Genomic DNA, 19,043 nt, shown 5'->3' with positions numbered 1-19,043 from the left:
ATGCGGATTAAGGCGTTCATTTTATCTTTGTCTGCACAGGAGAGCTTCACGTAAGGAGAGGTGTAAAGAATGCGACTGAGCACAAAGGCATGTAGTACCTTTAAATTGTCAGCTTCATCTAGGCCGGCTCGTGAGTGTGAAACCCTTCTCAAAAGATGGATGACGGAGTAAGTAGACTGTTTTAGTGCCTTCAGGGTAAGGTCGTTTTTCCCCGTGTCCTGTAAGTTCAGACCAAGAATGCGGAGGTTGGGGGTTTGTGGTATGGGAGTATCGTGCAGATAAATTGTTATGGGGGCGGTAGGAACACGCCGCGGCCGGAGTAAAAAGAGTGCTGACTTTGTCGGGGAGCACTCAAAGCCAATTTTTTCCGTGTGGGTAGATATAGCTGTGGCTGCTTCTTGAAGTGTAGATTCTATTTCTCCATCCGAGCCGTACGTGGTCCAAATCGTGATATCATCCGCGTAAATGGTGTGTCCCAAGTGTGGGATACTGCTTAAAGCCTTTGCCAGCGGAATCATGGTAATATTAAAAAGGAATGGCGACAACACTGCGCCTTGCGGGGTGCCAATGTTACCAAGTGTGAAAGAGGGGGTCTGTATCTCATCTATATGCAGGGAGGCGGTGCGTCCGTTCAGGAAGGCCCTGATATAGTTATAGCCCTTAGGCCCTAGCTGCAGCTCTTGAATGCCTTGCAGGATAGCACTGTGCGTGACCTTATCAAATGCTTTGGTGAGGTCTACTGCCAGTATTGCTCTGGTGTGGTGTGGCATATCATTGAGGGTAGCATTTGAAATCTGTAGTATGGCGTCCTGCGCCGATAAATGAGCTCGAAAACCTAGCATGCTATGGGGATACAGTCCATGGGATTCCATGTGTTGCGTAAGACGGGTGAGGATGACATGCTCAAAGAGTTTCCCCAGACATGGTGTGAGGGAGATGGGACGGAGATTTTGGGCATTTATGGGCTTGTTTGGTTTAGGAATGAATATTAATTTACCGTGCTTCCATTCCTCCGGCAGCTGCCCCGCTTCCCAGCACTCGTTAAGTATTCAGTCAGCAGGGAAATAGAACGGTCAATACGCGCGTCGCAACTGCCGTCGTCCAACACCAAAGCGGTAGTGGGTACAATGCCGGCCTACAACCGATAAAAATTGGGCGGCAGGCTAGCCCCCGCCGCAAGCGTCGTTGACCTACTAGTGCCAGCCCCGTAAGGCCAGAAGCAACCACCGTACCGCCCCCCTATAATGGCTTTAGCCTCATCGAACTGTAGTGGTTCAATGTGCCCTCTAGAATATTTTGACCACTTGGGGTTCTTTAACATGCTCCGACATCACACGGTTTAAGGGCGCCCAGGCTTTTCGGCTCCATGAGAAAGCGGCCGCAGCCGCCGTGATTCGATTCCGCATCCTTGGGCACAACAGTCACTCACCCTAACATGCACCACGAAGGCGGAGCTTATGCAGTTTACGGTGCTTGTTTGTCCATAGGAGGCGAAGTGGATGAGAACCACTGCTACATGTCCTGCTTTATTGTGCTTTTCCCGCAGCGAAGCTCGGCGAATTTTTAAGAAATATTACCGAAACAACCGAATATGTATCGTAACACGTTATTACAGGAAAGGGACATTTGGCTAGCACGCCAAAGGTTAAACCGATTCCCGAACAACCAATCTAAAAAGCTCAGAGCATCATTTTACATGTTGCAGCTATCGATGCAACACTTGTGATAAATAGTAAAAATGGCCACCTGCATGTTTGCGAACGTGCCTAATGTGCGTTTAGTATAACCGGCGAGATTTCGAAAGCAGCCAAGCTTGCTGCCGAAAGGGACTTTTTGTTGGAAGCCTATGTTTATATAGGAAGCCTAGCTGCCCATCGGCCACCCGTGAGTTGTCTCGTAAAGCTACTCATTGGCCATCACTTTATTCGGCATCAGAAGTTGCTGGATGCACCGTTCACGTATGAGCGCACACTATGCTGGGCTACCCTACTGTGAGCAGGAGCCTCCCCAGGAGATACTGACTTCGAGAAAATGTCATCTTTTTTCTGTCTTTATCAATCAGGCTTTAAAGCAAACTTTGTATCTCTCTTCGCTATAGGCCACGTTCTATAACATATTTGTTTATGTCAAGTTTGAGGTTTCTTTTATAAAGTTAACAGTCAGCACCACTATCGGCTGAAAATGCCAGGGAACCAAGCGAATGGTTGCTATTCAGGTTATGCATTGTTGTCGCGCCTGGATTATCCTCCACAAGAAGCAAAATGCTTAGTTACGTGAAAGTTTCTCGAAAGTTTCTCCGCAAAAAAGATGCCTCTTGGTCACGTTTTCGATAGAGAGGGCACAAAAGGACGCCACGCACAAATTGCATAATGCTGTGTATGCTGATGGAATGTTGTGCTGTGTATGTGATGGAATTAAAGTACCGTTCTGCGCGCACCTGCCCGTCTTGAACATTTATTAGCAAAACAAATAGGTAGACGCCACAAACACCTGGCAAGGCGCGACAATAACTGGTTTGCCAGCGCCTAATCGAAGGCGTCCTGACCAATCCCCCTTGTGGAGAATGCGCTATTTTTACGAAGACGTCAACAAAAATGATCCCCGCCTAGATGTCTACTTACTTATACGCAGGTTCATCAACACAAGTCTTTGTGAGGCTTTTGTGAAATAAAAACCACTCAGCAATTACTACTAACTTGTGAAAAGTTTTCGCTCCAGAGAAAGATGTGCATTTAGAAATCCCCATACCACAACTGGTTTTTTTTTTTTTTTTGTCGGTTCCACTTCCTCTCGTCTCCGTCGCAGGTTCCAGACGGCTTGCGGTGCCTAGAAATTGTGAATACTTCCGCACCTACATCACAGCTATAGATACATTTCCTTCGATTCAAATTTTTCAGAATTCTCGGCGGCAGTTTTTGGTTGGAGGTGAAAAGCAAGGCGCCCGTGTGCTGTGTGATGTCAGTGCACGTTGAAGAACCCCAGGTGGTCGAAATTTCCTGAGTCCTTCACTACGGTGTCTCTCATAGCCTGAGTTGCTTTAGGACGTTAAGCCCCAAAAAGCAAACAAAACCAATCAAATCTTCCAAAATTAAAAAACCTCACTCCACCTTTTTATTTCCGTTCAGATCTACGATCTTGAATCAAAACTGTCGTCTTTAGTTCATAACTCCTTTTTTTAAGTAATCCAGTATATGCGGTACATTGCCTGTCTTCACTGAACCCTGGCCATCTTCAATTGTGGGTATGTGCCATCAGCCAAAGAAGAAGAAGACGTCCGATGTTCCATTGTTTTGGGATTCTTGCCTCTTCATAATCGCTGCAAAGATCAGTGCCGAGAGTTGCGACTTCAGAAATTGTGAGTGCTGCAGCTATTATCTAACAATTCGGCGCGCACAACTTCCAAGTTGTGATATGGAACTCTCCGGAGAGAAGTATTTTCTGTACGCTCCCTATACATTGAATTTTGACCTACAAATCGTGGCTCACTGGCGTAAACGTAGAAGGTTTCACTTTAACGCCTATAAAATAACGTTATAGTATTCGCCTCTCATCACAGAAAACCGGCATTTATTCCGCCTATCACTGTTACGTGTTCTAGCGGTGGCGTAGAACATTCGACTTGCGTTTTAGAACACCCTAGTTCGAATCCTGCTGCCGCGCAATTCTCTACTGGATTAAAAATACGGAAAAAATATCCAAGCCGCTCGAATAGAGTTTGATGAAGGCTAGTTGGTAAGGCTTTATTGAAAAACAGAACTGGGAAAAAAAAAAACCGCCGGGGTAGCGCAGTCGTTAGGCGCTCGACTACTGCTTCCAAGGACGCGGGCGGGATGGAATCCCGGTCTCAGCGGCCGCTTTTCGATGGAGGAGAAAAGCAAGGCGCCCGTTTGCTGTGCGATGTCAGTGCACGTTAAACAACCCCAGGTGGTCGAAATTTCCGGAGTGCTCCACTACGGCGTCTCTCATAGTCTGAGTTGCTTTGGGACATTAAACCCCACAAACCAAACCAAACCAGAACTGGGCAAAAAAAGACAGGACAAGATAAAAACTAGGCTTATCCTGTGTCCTACTCTAGTCCCGTTCTTTTTTTCGCAGTTCTGTTCTTCAGTAACGTCGATCAAGTTTCGATTGGGTGTGACCTGATGCCGGTCAACGCCTCCGGAAAAGCACTCCCTCAGCAAAGAAGCATCTGGCCACTTTAGTGTAGTAACTCGCCTCAACCTCCTATGAATATTTCGGTAAACCCACGGCCCTCAGTTCCCATTCGGTGCGCAGCAACCCACTTTGGCGGCAGCCAGAACTGTAACGCAGTGGAGGTTGCCAAGGATTGCTGGCTCCGGACAGGCCGCCATTGGAAACTAATCCTGACAACGTTGAATGCTAGAATCCTACCTAGTGTGGCTAGTTAGCAGTGCTCTTCGATGAAATAGCGGACATGAAATCAGGTATAGGGATTAGCGAGGTTGAGAGGCCAAATGAGGGATCTGCTGTACAGAAGGGCTGGCATGTATTCTGTTATCGAGGGTTACCGGAGAGACGAGAACTAGGAGTAAGGTTCCCTGTCAATACGAGTATGACGGGTAACATATAGATGAATTTCTTAGCATCAATGAGAGGGTCGCAGGCATTGCTATTAAACTTAATAAGCGGTACAACCTGAAGTTTGTACAGAACTGTGCGCCTACATGTTATGATCACCAGGCATTCGAAAGCATCTACGAAGACATAAAATCCGCAATGGAGAAAGTAAAAACACAGTATACTGAACTGATGGGCCACTGCCGTGCTGACATAGGCAGAAAGAAGGCTGTAGGCCAGCCCTTCGTTGCCTATGGTATTATCCCTAAGAATAGCACGGAGTAGTTATTAGCATGGTGCCCAGTGCGGAATAACTTAAGAGTTATGAATATCTTTTTCAGCAAACCAATGTACCTGAAGTGCACATGGAATAGCCGTATTGAGGAGTGCTAAATAGTTGGCGGTTGTTTAGCTTCGGTTAAACCTTGTGTGACGAAATGGTTCAATCATAGCTACACATGAAATCGATGTAAGTTGCCCCCGTTGTTCTGCGGTAATTTTTGTTGCTGTCAGTGTGGACGCAGAGCGACGGTGTCACTCATCCCTTGCAGCATCGTCGCAAATGCATTTTGCAAGACGCTTCTCACGTTGTTCTTTCGTATCCGCCGCTATTTTGGCTTTATATAGCCCCTTCTCTTCTCCTCCGCAAACTTTCATCTCGCAATGCAATATCCTCCTGATCGTCAGGTGCAGCCAACAGACGATCGTGACGAGCACAGCTGCTGAGTTGCTCGTGCTCTGAGTCCATGGCACGGATTTGGCAGATATTCGCGCGGCGCGCCTCTATACATACTCGAGATTGACGTCAGCGATCAAGTATCTCGCCACGCTGATGCTCGCGCCTAAAGCTACTTTTCTAGTGAATTAACCTTTGACCTTTGTTTTTGATCTATGGAAGAAACATAGCTACCCAAAGCTGTTTTGGCTTAAGAGCCAGTTTGACTTCGAAGCTGTTTGAAGGTCAATGAAAGCAAATGGTGACCTCGGCTTAACCTCGCGTAGAAAATATATCGCTTCATATATGAAATTGGCTTCTATCTTTTAACCATGGCACTGTGCAGGATGTAGAACTGATCGGAAAGGTACCATGCATTGACCACAACTTGGTAAGGCCTCGATTTAAACTAGATTTGGAGAGGGAATCACACTTATTAGTAACGAAGGCGTGCGGGAAACGGACTAGTGGTGAGAGGAATGGTAGAAGAATACCATATCTCGCAATATAAATGATATTGAGCTTTAACCGAGGAAGACGACCTTGGTGTAGAAGCGATTAACGATACGCCCAAAGAGATTATTAGGGCGCGCCCGCCAGATGTATGTGGTAAGATAGTTAAAGGGGTTAACGGTATATTACCTAAGCAGACGAAATATCTCATTGGCATACGCCAAAATGAGATAACCTCCAACGCAAAAAACAAGATAGAACTGAAGAGCTATCAACGTTATAGTGAATAGGTGCGAAGTATCCAACATAAGGAAGTTTAACATGAAGAAAATCAAGCATGACCTCAAGAATGGTGGTAGATTTAAAGCGGTCAACAGAAAGTTTAGCATATGCAAAAATAAGACGTATGCGCTAATGGATACGGCCGAAAATGTCATCACTAATATGGACAAGATAGCCAAAATTGCCGAGGAGTTCTACACTGACCTATACAGTACCCAACATACTTAGGACGATAATCAGATTGGTAGTAATGGTAGTAGTGGAAAGCAGTCAGACATTCCGCCAGTAACGAAACTGGGGGTTAAGAAAGCTTAGCAGGGTACGAAAAGCGGAGAACAGCTAGGTAGGATAAGGTAACTATATATTTGTTAAAGGGCGATGGTGGGGGGATATCGTGCTAGAAACTCTGTCCATTCTCTATACTCGTTTCCTGGTATCAAAGATTGTAGCGTAATTATGGAAGAAAGATGATTTTATCTTAAGTCACAAGATAGGGAATGCTGCGGAATGAAAACTTAGACCAATGAGCTTACTAATTGTTACGTACAATGTATTTACAAAGGGAATCGCCAATAGAATCAGGACTTCCTTAGGCTCCAAAAGATCAAGCAGGTTTTTGGAAAGGGTACTCACCTATTGCCCATATTCATATTATCAGCAGGGCATAGAAAAATACATGGAACCAGCCGTTACACAAAAAATTACTTCACTTCAAATAAGCATTGGGCTCAGTCGAAACGTCGCCAGTCTTGAAATAATTGCAAAATCTAGGTTTAGACGAACTGTATTTAAAGGCACTGGAAGCTATACAGCAGCAGTGGCTGTACAGCAGCAGTAGTTCTGCTTGAAAAGTGCAATAACATTGCTGTAGGGCAATGTGACACGATCTCTCCAGTACTATCCACAGCTTTTTCAAAGAAATGGAGGAATCGTGTATGCTAACAAAAAAGGTTCTACTTAACTTGATGATGTAAAGAGCTAGGGAATGGAAAATGGCAGATTCAACGTTAGGAGACAGGAACAGTGCAGAGTGGGTCAGAGAAATAACTGCAGTTGATGACATTAGAGCAGAAATCAAAAAGAAGAAATGGGTATGGGTAGGGCACATTGTGCGAAGAGAGTGGCAACTGATTATCGAAAAGGGGTAACAAATTTGATTCCAACAAAAGGAACGTGTAGTAGAGGGCGGCAGAAACTCAGATGGGTGGAGGAAATTAGGAAGTTTGCAGGGATGAAGTGAATGCAAATAGCACAGGACCAGATCAATTGGTGGAATAAAGGAGAGGTGTTCGCTCTGCAGCGGGTATAGTCCAGCTGATGATGATCACTATTGCCAACCAAAATATATTACCATCTGGCTGTTTCACACAGCTGCCATCTCAGATAGCATTATCATGTAGCCTTTATGGATAAGAATATGGCACCTAGAATCCACATCCTTCGCACCCATATCTAAGCCTTTAAAGATTGATAGCATTGCATTATTGATTCACCGCGACAGATACCACTTAAGCTGTAACATGTTGGGGAAATTCTGTTCTCATGTCACCCTACTTCTGGCAATTCATAATAAAGATATTCGTTTCTTGATATCAAGACCACAAATTTTAATTCCCGAATTCCAAATATGGGAATGATATCTTACGCTTTAGTGACTTCTTTAAATTTTATTCGGCACTTTTCCTCCTCCAGCTCGACAGAAAACCCAGCCTTCAAATTCCAACAACAATAGGCTCGTATCTAACAACCATACGTTGTTAGATATGTTATATGTTATATGCTGTTATATGCCGTCAGTTTTCATCAGTAGCGATATTCCGGTCCTGTGCTATCTGCATTCACTTCATCCCTGCAGTCTTCCTAATTTTATCCACCCACTTGAGTTTCTGCCGCCCCCTACTACGCGTTCCTACCCTTGGAATCAAATTTGTTAGCCCTTTTCGACAATGGGTTGCCACTCTCTTCGCACTACGTGCCCTACCTATACCCATTTCTTCTTTTTAGTTTCTCCTCTAATGACATCAACTGCAGTTATTTCTATGGCCCCCCCTGCACTGTTCCTGCCTCCTAACGTTGAATCTACCATTTTCCATTCCCTAGCTCTCTACATGTTAACAGTTCACGTACATGATACTGGTCATAGAAAAACATTGCTTCAACAACACTAGATAATAATGTTCTCATTTACTATAAAAACAACTCTAGATTATCCCTGATAGCGCTTGTTGATTAACGTATGGACATTTTAAGGCGAAAGTCTTTATTGGCTCACGGTGAACATCTGTGCGTGCGATATGCTCGCGATATCATTCCACGAGATGTGTTCTATTTGTCTATCGTTCCTGCTGTACCGCCAATCCCACACTTGTAGGAGCCTTGCTACGAACAAGTGCGAAGAAAAGTACATTTCTAATGTATACACGAGCACTGGCTTCGCTATAAAAAGCTACACAAGGGGCGTGCTATGTATCGTGAGCAGCGGCAGCGCTCAGGCTTCCGCATTTCTCCAGTGGAGCTTTTGTAGTGCTTGAGAAGTTTTTCCTATATTTCAGATGCTTTCATCTCTTTCTAATTAAGTCACAGTTCAATATTCTAATATTCATATGCTACGTGTACAATCCTTACGTGTCACGTTCATTTTTTTTATACTGCGGTTTGTTTTACTCACCGCGTATTGTAAGGAGGAGCCCTTTCTGTCACCAACTATTACACCTCCTTTTGCACATCAATTTCGCAAGAGAACTAAAAAATGAAAAAAAAATGTTTTGTTTCTGGTTTGATTCGGATTCTTTTATTTTCTTTCAAAAGGAGCCTAACCGGTGCTGTGTGCAAATCTTGTCAACCGCGGACTTCAACAATGGAGCGACGGCTTTCTTGTATGCCCCTAACTATGGCTGGCAAGGTAGTTGTGGTAGCAGAACTTCTCATCTTGGCTGGAGCGCTCAGTGTTGACAAGGAAGACGGCGGATACGTGGGGCTCTTCGTGATCATCGATGCCAACATCGCGAACGACTCTTCTGTGATCGATTCTACCCAGGTAACATGATGTCAGTGGCTTTTTATTGCGAAAGCAATACTGCTCGCAGTTTGAGCCTTCAACGTGGAACGGCGGTGACCACCATTGACCTTTCACCTTTAGACGACCCCCGTAGACGACCCCAAGCTGGCAGGAGCTGCCAACCTGGGTGTCTGGTTTCACATGGGACGGTTATGTCAGAATCAGCCTGCTAGGGCCCTGGCATTTAAGTTACCCCTATAGGCCACTAAGGAACGTTTATATCGGTTGGTTAAAGCGGGCTTTATATGTGGGCTGAGGAAGAAGAAAAAGAGAAGAAGAAGAAGAACGCTCGGTCACCCGCAGCTAATGCTTTCGCTCAATATTTGGTTGAGCAGCTTTGAACCCTTGTAATTTTTCGCCAGAATTCTCAAATTTATATGGCTTTGCTTCAGTTTCCGATTGCTTATATATATAGCTAATGCACTTGTTCTATAGATTTAGAGCCACTGAAGGGAATATTGGGCCGAGAAAACCTTCAAAAATGTTGAATTGTGGACATCATTTACTCAATGGCGCGTATGGTGCTGTCATTTAAAACACAAATTTTTCAGAAAGCAGGTTTCGAAGAGATGAACAGTTTTTTCTCTAGCAGGCAAATTCAGTTCATAAAAAGCAATAAAATGTGATGTGCGGTTGTGTGATAACAGTCGCTGTTGAAAAAAAAAATTGGGAGGATGCTTAAGCGTTGCCTCAAACGGAGTATATAGATCAACTTTTGGTGGCATCTTTCTTCTTAACGACGCCTATGGCATTCGTGTATATATAACACCACGAGGGTTTCGCCTCCAACCACTAAATATGTTAGAGTCAAATTTTCTTTTCTCACATGTTTCGCTTCGGTTTCGGGAGCCGCGAGATGCCGCGACGTAAAAATTAGGTCTGGGTTACACAAGGCAAAAAACAGCGACATAATAGCTGACTCATCGTTTGTTGTGGTTCCTCTTCTAGAAACAAGCTAGCTTTAGCATTGTAGTGAATTCAAACTGCGCAGGAACAATTACATTACTGTTCTTGCACCCATTAAGTGACCTAGACTTTTTTTGACGCCGCCGCCATCACTCGGCCAGGGAAACGAAACCCGTAACAGGTACAAAAATTGATTACAAATTATTCAGTGGTCCCAGGCAAATAGCACATACATATCTAAGCACAGTAATATCTTGTGCATCATTACAAAGCATCAACACTAACTCAAAACGAAAAATGGCTTAGCTCTGCTATGCCTTGATGTACGTAGCGAAAAACAGCGACTACCTCGGGATCAGATGAAGTCAATTTCTCCAGTCTTCTGCGGCGTTCTCCAAAACTTTTCTTGGCTTCCAAGTCGAGCGCGCCTAAGTTCATTGGCGTTCTATAATTCGTTTACAGGAAAGGAAAGGCGCAGCACCTGTCACTCGCGGAAGGCAAGAAGCGCCGCCCGCGGCGTTAGAGCGCACTCGTTCCCGATTGGTCCTCATAGCTAAAGGCATATGGGTGACGTCAGATCCTAGACGTCACCCTAATTGAGTGACTTAACTATTTTTGTCTTTGGTACTTTCAAATTGCACGTCATTCGCAGTATCTGTCACTTGCGGAATCCCGCTATCATCCTCACGATATACAAACCGAATTATAAAGAACGTTTCACAACCCGGGGCTCGGCACAGCGGTAAAGCGCTCGACTGGTGATCCGAGTAATAGAGGTTCGATTCCCGGATGGAGGCTTAATGAGGAGAAGTCGCACACCTCCTAAGCTTTGCTAGGCAACGCCGGCAGAGCTTGGCGAGGGAGCTGCGTGATGCCGCTCGGTCGCTGCATACGGCATACGCAAAGCTCGGCTCCGACCCTCGTAGTGAAGCTTTTCGCTTCAAAACTATATGAAGTGCAGACCTGTGCCCGTGGGTTCGTTAGCTTCATCTACCGTCTCAGCTGTTACATGGTTACTTCATTTGGCTTGAGACACGACGACTCCCCATTTTCAATTTTTAAGCTGCGAGGTACTGCGACTCTAAACACAAAACATTTTAGGTTTTTTTCTTGCCGTTCTTTATGCCTTGTTTATTGTTATATTCTGCTTCGTTTTTGGACATTCTTATTTGTCAATATCTATTCTGGCAGTTAGCTGTTCAGTGTTCACAAAATATTGCCCGTCACATTTCCCATTCATTACCTAGAACTTGAAAGCAATGGCCTCTATTACTCCCGCCGCGTTCCGAACATTTCCGAAATATTCGACAGCACTCCACCCGAAATAGGAGTATGGCGTCGGCATTTCGACAAAACCAGCTGTATACGCTTTGCGTAAGAAGGAATTTTAGTTGGTCGCGCTCTGAATGCCAGCTGAAAGGAGTATCAGCTGACTGGGCTACCAAAGCGGCGCAGTGAATGTAGTTTCAACAAATGCGCGTTCAGTAAACTTCTGACTGCAATTACATTTATGCTGGGTTGATGACCCGGGGTAATTGCTTCAAAGGCGCATTGTCAATGCTAAAAGGATAGTGAGGCTAATTCTACTAAACAAGCTCAGAGTGCGCTGTGAGCGAGGTTTGTTGAAACTTTCTCTCAAAGCGATTTTTATGCACACTTGCAAAAACACACAGCCGATACTAATGTACTAGTTTAGGACAGTTATTCCATATTTAGAAACAAACAAAAAAAAGATTTCGCTTCAATGTGCGCCACACGTATTCTCTCGTTGAGGTTTTCATTAAATTGGAGAAAATACAATAGTTCCTAACATAACGCTAACCGGAAGATAAACTGTTTGTATACTATGCAGAAAAGCGTTTAGCAAATAATAGTTTTATTTACATTTCATATATTCACAGATAAAATCGATGGTATGCAAATGTGCAGATGGAGACCTAATTCACGTCGCAGTTTAGTACTGCATTTTAGGGTATATGAGACAGAACTAATTTCTCCCATTTTCAGATCAGAATACGATGCCTGGTCCGGGTACGTGCACGTTGCAGTTCACGCATTCATAATTATTAACTACACACCAATTACACTTCATATCTATAATAATGTTTACAATACAGTTGTGCGTTGCCACACGTCTAAAGCGGCAGATCAAAATAGATGTAAAGCGGCGCTTAAGCAACTCACAGAAACATGCTAGCACGGCCTATGACACGGGCCTAGGGGAAGCGTGTCTGATTCGGGATTCAAGAGTCGGCGAGGTTTAGATTCCCCTACTACCTCAAATGAGCTTCCTGAGTTGGCGGCTTTCTCCAAGGCGGCCACGGTGCTAGACAAACAGACGGCCAGTCAGAGTGCGGCTTAGTAGCTCCCATGCATCTTCTACAAGAGAGACAAGCTCAACCTTTCGCTGGAAGGCAGATGCCCCGACATCGGCGCCAGAATGTTCTGGAGAACTGGATGTTAAACGCTTTCGTGCCAGCATAAATATTGTAAGGTAACGCGAAGGTCGGACTTGGGGAATCAGGCTTTATTACAGACCTGAAGCCTTGGTCGCACACTGCAGCCAAACACACTCCGCGATGACGATGGGTATCTACAAGAGGGAGCAGGATGAAGATGAAGCAGCACGTTCAGCAGTGTGGAAGATGAAGCGCCACACAGTGCTCACACTATTTCGCCCGCGCAGTTCAAGCGGCCAGCCTGGCCGCAATTAGTCCGCAGGAATGCGCCGAACAAAAGGTTTCATACGTGAAACGTGGACAACTTCAGTGCCACGGTAACGACAGTCCGGAGGAGGGTAAACAGGGGAGACGCGATAGTTGACCGGGGAGGTTTTTGCAAGAACTGTGTAAGGACCAATGTAACGGTGCTGTAACTTGTCACAAAGGCCAGGAGTGCGTAATGGGGTCCAAAGTAACACCTCGTCGCCGGGACGGAACGAAACTTGGCGATGGGTTGCATCATAGCGGTACTTGCGGTCTTCCTGGCTAGCTTCCGTGTTGACGCGAGCAAGCCGGCGTGATTTGGCCACTCGGGAAAGGAACTGGTCAGGAAGAGAGGATGAGGAACTGGCATGTGTAGAAAGAAAAGAGGCGTCAAGAAAGGTAGCGGGAGAACGGCCGTAAACGAGGAAAAACGGGGTGTAACCTGTGGTCCGCTGTACAGCCGTATTGTAGGCGAACGTAACAAAAGGAAGTATTACGTCCCAGTTTCGGTGGTCCTGGTCGACATACATAGACAACATGTCAGAAAGCGTGCGGTGGAACCGCTCAGTCAACCCATTGGTCTGCGGGTGATAGCTGGAGGTCAATTTGTGATGTGTGGTTGAGGCTTCAATAACTTCGGCTACAATCTTCGACAGAAATGTCCGACCACGATCGCTGAGAAGCACTTGAGGGGCCCCATGGCGCAGTACGAGCGATTCCAAAAAGAAGGTCGCGACCTCATGTGCTGAGCCATTAGGCAGGGAAGCGGTCTCAGCGTAGCGTGTTAGGTGGTCGACGGCGGTGACGATCCAGCGATTACCTCGTGCGGACAATGGAAGTGGCCCGTATAAGTCTATGCCAACAACGGCAAAAGGAGTAGCAGGGCAAGGTAGCGGCTGTAGTAGGCCAGCAGGAGGAGAAGTGGGCCGTTTGCGGCGCTGACATGGCAGACAAGAGGCGACGTATTTTGCCACACTTGAGGCGAGGCCTGGCCAGAAGAAACGGGCTTTCACGCGGTGGTAAGTTTTATGAAAGCCTAAGTGACCGGCTGTAGCATCATCGTGGAAAGCCGCCAGGATACGGGTGCGAAGCGCTCTCGGAATAACGGGGACCCAACGGGTGCCTTCGGAGCAATAAATATAACGGGAGAGCACGCCGTTGTCAAGTTTGAACTTTTGGAGTTGCCTGCGCATCCTAGCGGTAGGAGGGTGAGAAGCACCGGTGAGAAGGTTGATTAGGGAAATACAGTAGGGATCTGCTCGCTGGTTTGAAATAATGGCGTAGCGATCTGGAGCAGCGGCAAGAGTAGCACAGGTTAAGGTTGGGGCTCTGGACGACATTGGGACGTCGAGGGTGCACGCAGGAAGGCTCGAGGAAGCACTAGGTGGCGATTCTGATAGCGGGCAGCGGGAAAGAGCATCGGCATCTCGATGTTTGCGTCCCGATTTGAATATGACATCAAAGTGGTACTCCTGCAAACGCAGAATCCAACGGCCCAGGCATCCAGTCAAATTTTTGAGGGTTGATAACCAGCACAGAGCGTGGTGATCGGTAACGATCGTGAAATGGCGGCCGTAGAGGTAGGGGCGGAATTTCTGAACTGCCCAAACGACGGCTAGGCACTCTTGCTCAGTGATGGTGTAGTTGCGTTCCGCTAGTGTTAGAGTTCGACTGGCAAACGCAATTACCTTTTCCCGAGAAGCGGTATCACGTTGCAGAAGTATGGCGCCGATACCGAGGCTGCTGGCATCGGTGTGAAGAATGGTGGCAGCAGTGTCGTCGAAGTGAGCGAGAACAGGGTCCGAAGTGAGGGCATTCTTTAGGGTTTGGAAAGCTTTTTCGCATTCTTCGGACCAATTGAAAGTAGTACGGTCTGTAAGGAGGCGGTGCAGCGGTGCAGCAATGGTAGCGAAATTTCGAATGAAACGGCGAAAGTACGAAGACAGGCCAAGGAAACTGCGTAGTTCCTTAGTCCGCTGAGGGCGTGCAAAGTTCAAAACTGCAGCAAGCTTGTCAGGGTCGGGTCGAATGCCATCGCGGCTGACGAGGTGGCCCAGGATCTTGATTTCTTTCTTGGCGAAATTACACTTTTTTGTGTTCAGCTGGAGACCGGCGGATGCCAGGCACGTTAATACTTGATCAAGGCGGCATAAATGATCAGAAAAAGTCGCAGAGAAAATAACTATGTCGTCCAGGTAGCACAAGCATGTTTTCCACTTAAGTCCTCTAAGAACAGTGTCAATCATGCGCTCAAACGTAGCGGGGGCATTACAAAGTCCAAAAGGCATGACATTGAATTCGTAAAGCCCATCGGGAGTAGCGAATGCTGTTTTTTCTTTGTCGGCTTCGTGCATCGGTATCTGCCAGTAACCGGAACGCAAATCCAAAGTGGAGAAATATTCGGCGCCCTGAAGACAGTCGAGGGAGTCGTCAATTCGTGGCATAGGGTAAACATCTTTTCGAGTGACTTTGTTAAGTGCGCGGTAATCAACGCAAAAACGCACGGACCCATCCTTTTTTTTGACCAAGACGACCGGAGATGACCAGGGGCTAGCTGATGGCCGAATAATGTCTCGCCGGAGCATATCATTCACATTATCTTCTATGATTTTACGTTCTGATAAGGAAACACGGTAAGGGCGGCGGCTAACAATAGAAGTACCTTCTGTAATAATGCGGTGCTGTGCAGAAGACGTTCGGCCCAAGGTCGGAGAAGTGACATCAAAGGAGGCTTGGTGTTTTCGAAGTAATTCCTGCAAAGCTTGGCGGTGAGTCGCAGGAAGGTCAGGATTGATGGTGCCAAAGAGAACACAGAGAGAAGCATCGGAAGAAGCTGCTGGTGAGGAAGAGGGGGCGGTAAGGGTGGTGAGGGACACCGGGTGAATGTCCAGGACACAAGGAAAACATGTCCCTTTAGTCAGCACAATGGGCTCTGGGGAAGTGTTCGAAGCAGCGACAAGCGCTGTGCCATGCTCAAACCGAACAAGACTTGGTGGTAGCGCGATTCCGCGGGTCAGATGGCGATCAGAAGGCACGATTAGCACATCTCCGTTATCAATGTCAGCAGAAGTAAGCGCGACAAGTTGTTCGCATCCAGGGGGCAACACTGAGTTAGTAGCGGCAAGCAGGCGATAACGGGGCTCGGGATGTTCAGAAGACGGATCGCTCTCGTTCATGTAAATGATCCTGTCGCGACACGAAATGCTGGCTGATGCGGCAGACAGAAAATCCCAGCCTAAAATAATTGGGTGAGCGCACGGTGACATCACGGCAAATTGTACATGGTGGCGGACACCGTCAACAAAAACTCGCACAGTACACTTAGCAGAAGGCCGAATTATTGCACCATTAGCTCCACGGAGTTCAGGTCCATCATAAGGCGTTTTCACTTTTCGCAAGCGGGAGCACAAGTCAGTGTGTATCACAGAAACAGCGGCGCCCGTGTCAACCAAAGCTTCAACAGATAATCCTTCAACCCGCACTAAAATAATATTGCAGGGACGTTCCGGAGGATTTTTGGGATGGCCGAAGAGTGCAGTTTTCCCTCCTAAAACTGCAGTGGTCAGTTTTCCGACAGGCGGGGGGTCGTCAGAGAAGCTTGACGGAGAGGCGAGGCTGAGCGGCGAAAAGGCGAAAGAGAACGGCGTCTTGAAGGCCTGTAACCAGCAGGCGGAGCGGGGCTTTCTGGCGGGGGTGATGAACGTCGGGGATAATCGGGGAATGAACGGTGGTTAGAGCCGGAAAAGCGAGGAGGGTAGTCTGCTTCAAATGATTCGTAGCCGCGGCGTTCATTCTGGAGCCTGCGACGACAGAAGCGGGAAATATGGCCTCGGTACCCGCAGTAATAACACACAGGGCGGGCTGGGCGCCAGTTGGGGTAGTATGTCGGCGCTGCGGCAGGTGGTGCCATTGCAGCGACATGAGCAGTGGTAGGCGCCGGTGGCGTAGGCGCTCCAACTGCGGGCGGCAAGGACGTGATCTGGGCGTACGTTGGCACCTGACAAATGGTAGGAGCGACCGATGTTGGCGGGGAATAGGTCATTGAGGCCAGCTCTTCTTTAACAATGCTACGCAGGCCGGCACTTGAATTATGTGGCTCAGATGCAGGGCGGCACAAATTACCTTGAGCCGAGAGCTCTTCACGAATTAATTCGCGAATAAGTACACGGAGGTCAGCTTCGGCAGTGAAACCAAATGAAGTGGGATCAGGCTGCAGGCGTATTGACTGTAGTTCGTCAAGGCGTTGACAAGTGGATATGATGGCATCGATTGTGGTAGGGTTCTGCACGGCCAGGGCGTTGTAGGCGAGTGGCCCAATACCTTTAAGGACGTGCCGAACCCGCTCGGCCTCTGGCATTGTGTCATTGATGCGCCGACAAAGTGAAAGTACATCTTCTATATAAGAGGTGTAGGTCTCATTAGGCCGCTGAAGTCGGGCTTCTAGCTTCTTCTTGGCGGACTCCGTGCGAACAGTAGGAGCGCAGAAAATCTGGCGTAACTTTTGTTTAAAGGTAGCCCAGTCCGGAATCGTCGACTCATGATTTAGAAACCACGTTTTGGCCACATCCGTCAAATAAAAGGACACATTAATTAATTTAAGAGAATCGTCCCATCGGTTGAAAGCACTGACCCGGTCGTAGCTGTCGAGCCAGTCATCAGCGTCGTCGCCGCGGAGACCGGCGAACATCTGCGGGTCGCGCTGAGGGCTACTGACAGTCCAAGTGGCAAGGGGAGCTGGAGTCGAGTTGGTAGCAGCCGGAATAGCGGAGTGGCCTTCTTGTGTCATGACGATGGTGGTCGGGGTCAAACGGCGGCCAGAACGAAGCTCCAGGTGGATGCAGGTGACGAAGCAGCGGGGAAATCAAGGCGCACCTCCACCACGTGTAAGGTAACGCGAAGGTCGGACTTGGGGAATCAGGCTTTATTACAGACCTGAAGCCTTGGTCGCACACTGCAGCCAAACACACTCCGCGATGACGATGGGTATCTACAAGAGGGAGCAGGATGAAGATGAAGCAGCACGTTCAGCAGTGTGGAAGATGAAGCGCCACACAGTGCTCACAATATTTCTCTGCTGTGTGGTCAATCAGGCCTAAACCTTTCGCCCACAAGAAGGATCGCGAAGGTTCACCTGTGCTTTGTACCATAGGCTTTATCCGAGCACGCCCAGTTTTCTTTTTCATGCATGCACATTCCACAATTTTTTTCCACAAGTGAAAGTTCATTTGGTAAGTTGGAAAGGCTTGCAATAGATGGGCACTTGTTTAAGTACATACTATTCAGCCGCTTCTTGAAAACCTTCCCAATTTTATCAAGCCTGCTTCGTTCGTGAGGCACGACGAGCTATTTTACCCTGTATTTCTCTTTGTGTGAAATCAGCAATATCGTAAGACATTGGAACAACTGCTGTGGGCGAAAGCTTGTGTTTCCTGCCCATTTGAATACTTGAACTAGGATGATGGTCGCTGCTGCAGGTGCTTCTTCGCGAGGCTTCATCAATGCTCTACCATGCCACGCGCCGTCACGTGTACTTCAAGCAAGCCACCATAGTACTCCCCCCAAGCTGGCCTCGCATGGTGCGGCATCGCGGCGTTGCTGTCCGACAGGTGCCATACCATACGCTGCATCGATCCGGGATGCGGATCACTGTGGCTGCTAGAACCTCTGGAGAAGACTACGCTTTCGCAATTCGCGCAATGAACACCCGGGGCTGTGGGCAGCGGGGAGACCACATAGAGATTTCCCAGGAAGCCCTGCCCAAGACCAGCGACTCTAACGCCCTAAAGACGGCAGGTGAGCGGACAGTCGAGGACTTTTCGGTGCTGCTTTCTCACGTGATCGTTATGTTGGGGAAGGCTATACTCAAGGGCTCAAGTCCTCTTGATGGTCCTGATATCGATAGTGCGGCAACCAAAAAAAAATAGCATCTTCTTTGATGACGTTTTTCTTCCTCCTACTAACCCGAACCAATTGGGCTGGATTGTTACCCTCAATCCGTTTTTTTCCGTCCTCCTTTTGTATTACAATACAAGAGATTCACCGATATGTTAATCTGCTGGTCTTTATTATGGGTGTATTCAATAAGAACGCTAATCGCGGTCCCATGACCACTTTTTGTTTTCGATGAACGTATTATATTGTCACGTTACAAAAAGGCGTGTGAAGACCGCAGAGCCGGTAACACAGAGCCCGGTGTTGGCGAAGTCCAGGGACGAACGGTGCGAGCCCAAAACGGGAACTTCGTCGTCTTCTGCTTCTCTTCCTTGTCTTCTTCACACTGGCAGCATTAGCTCCTCCGGTGAGGAAGCATCGACCCGATGCTCGAGGCAAGTCACGGGCGTCCTCG

Source organism: Amblyomma maculatum, chromosome 1, assembly GCF_055883805.1.
Source record: "Amblyomma maculatum isolate TAMU_Amacu chromosome 1, ASM5588380v1, whole genome shotgun sequence".
Classification (NCBI taxonomy): Eukaryota; Metazoa; Arthropoda; class Arachnida; order Ixodida; family Ixodidae; genus Amblyomma; species Amblyomma maculatum.
The sequence above is the reverse complement of the archived record's forward strand: the minus strand, read 5'-3'. Positions refer to the sequence as shown.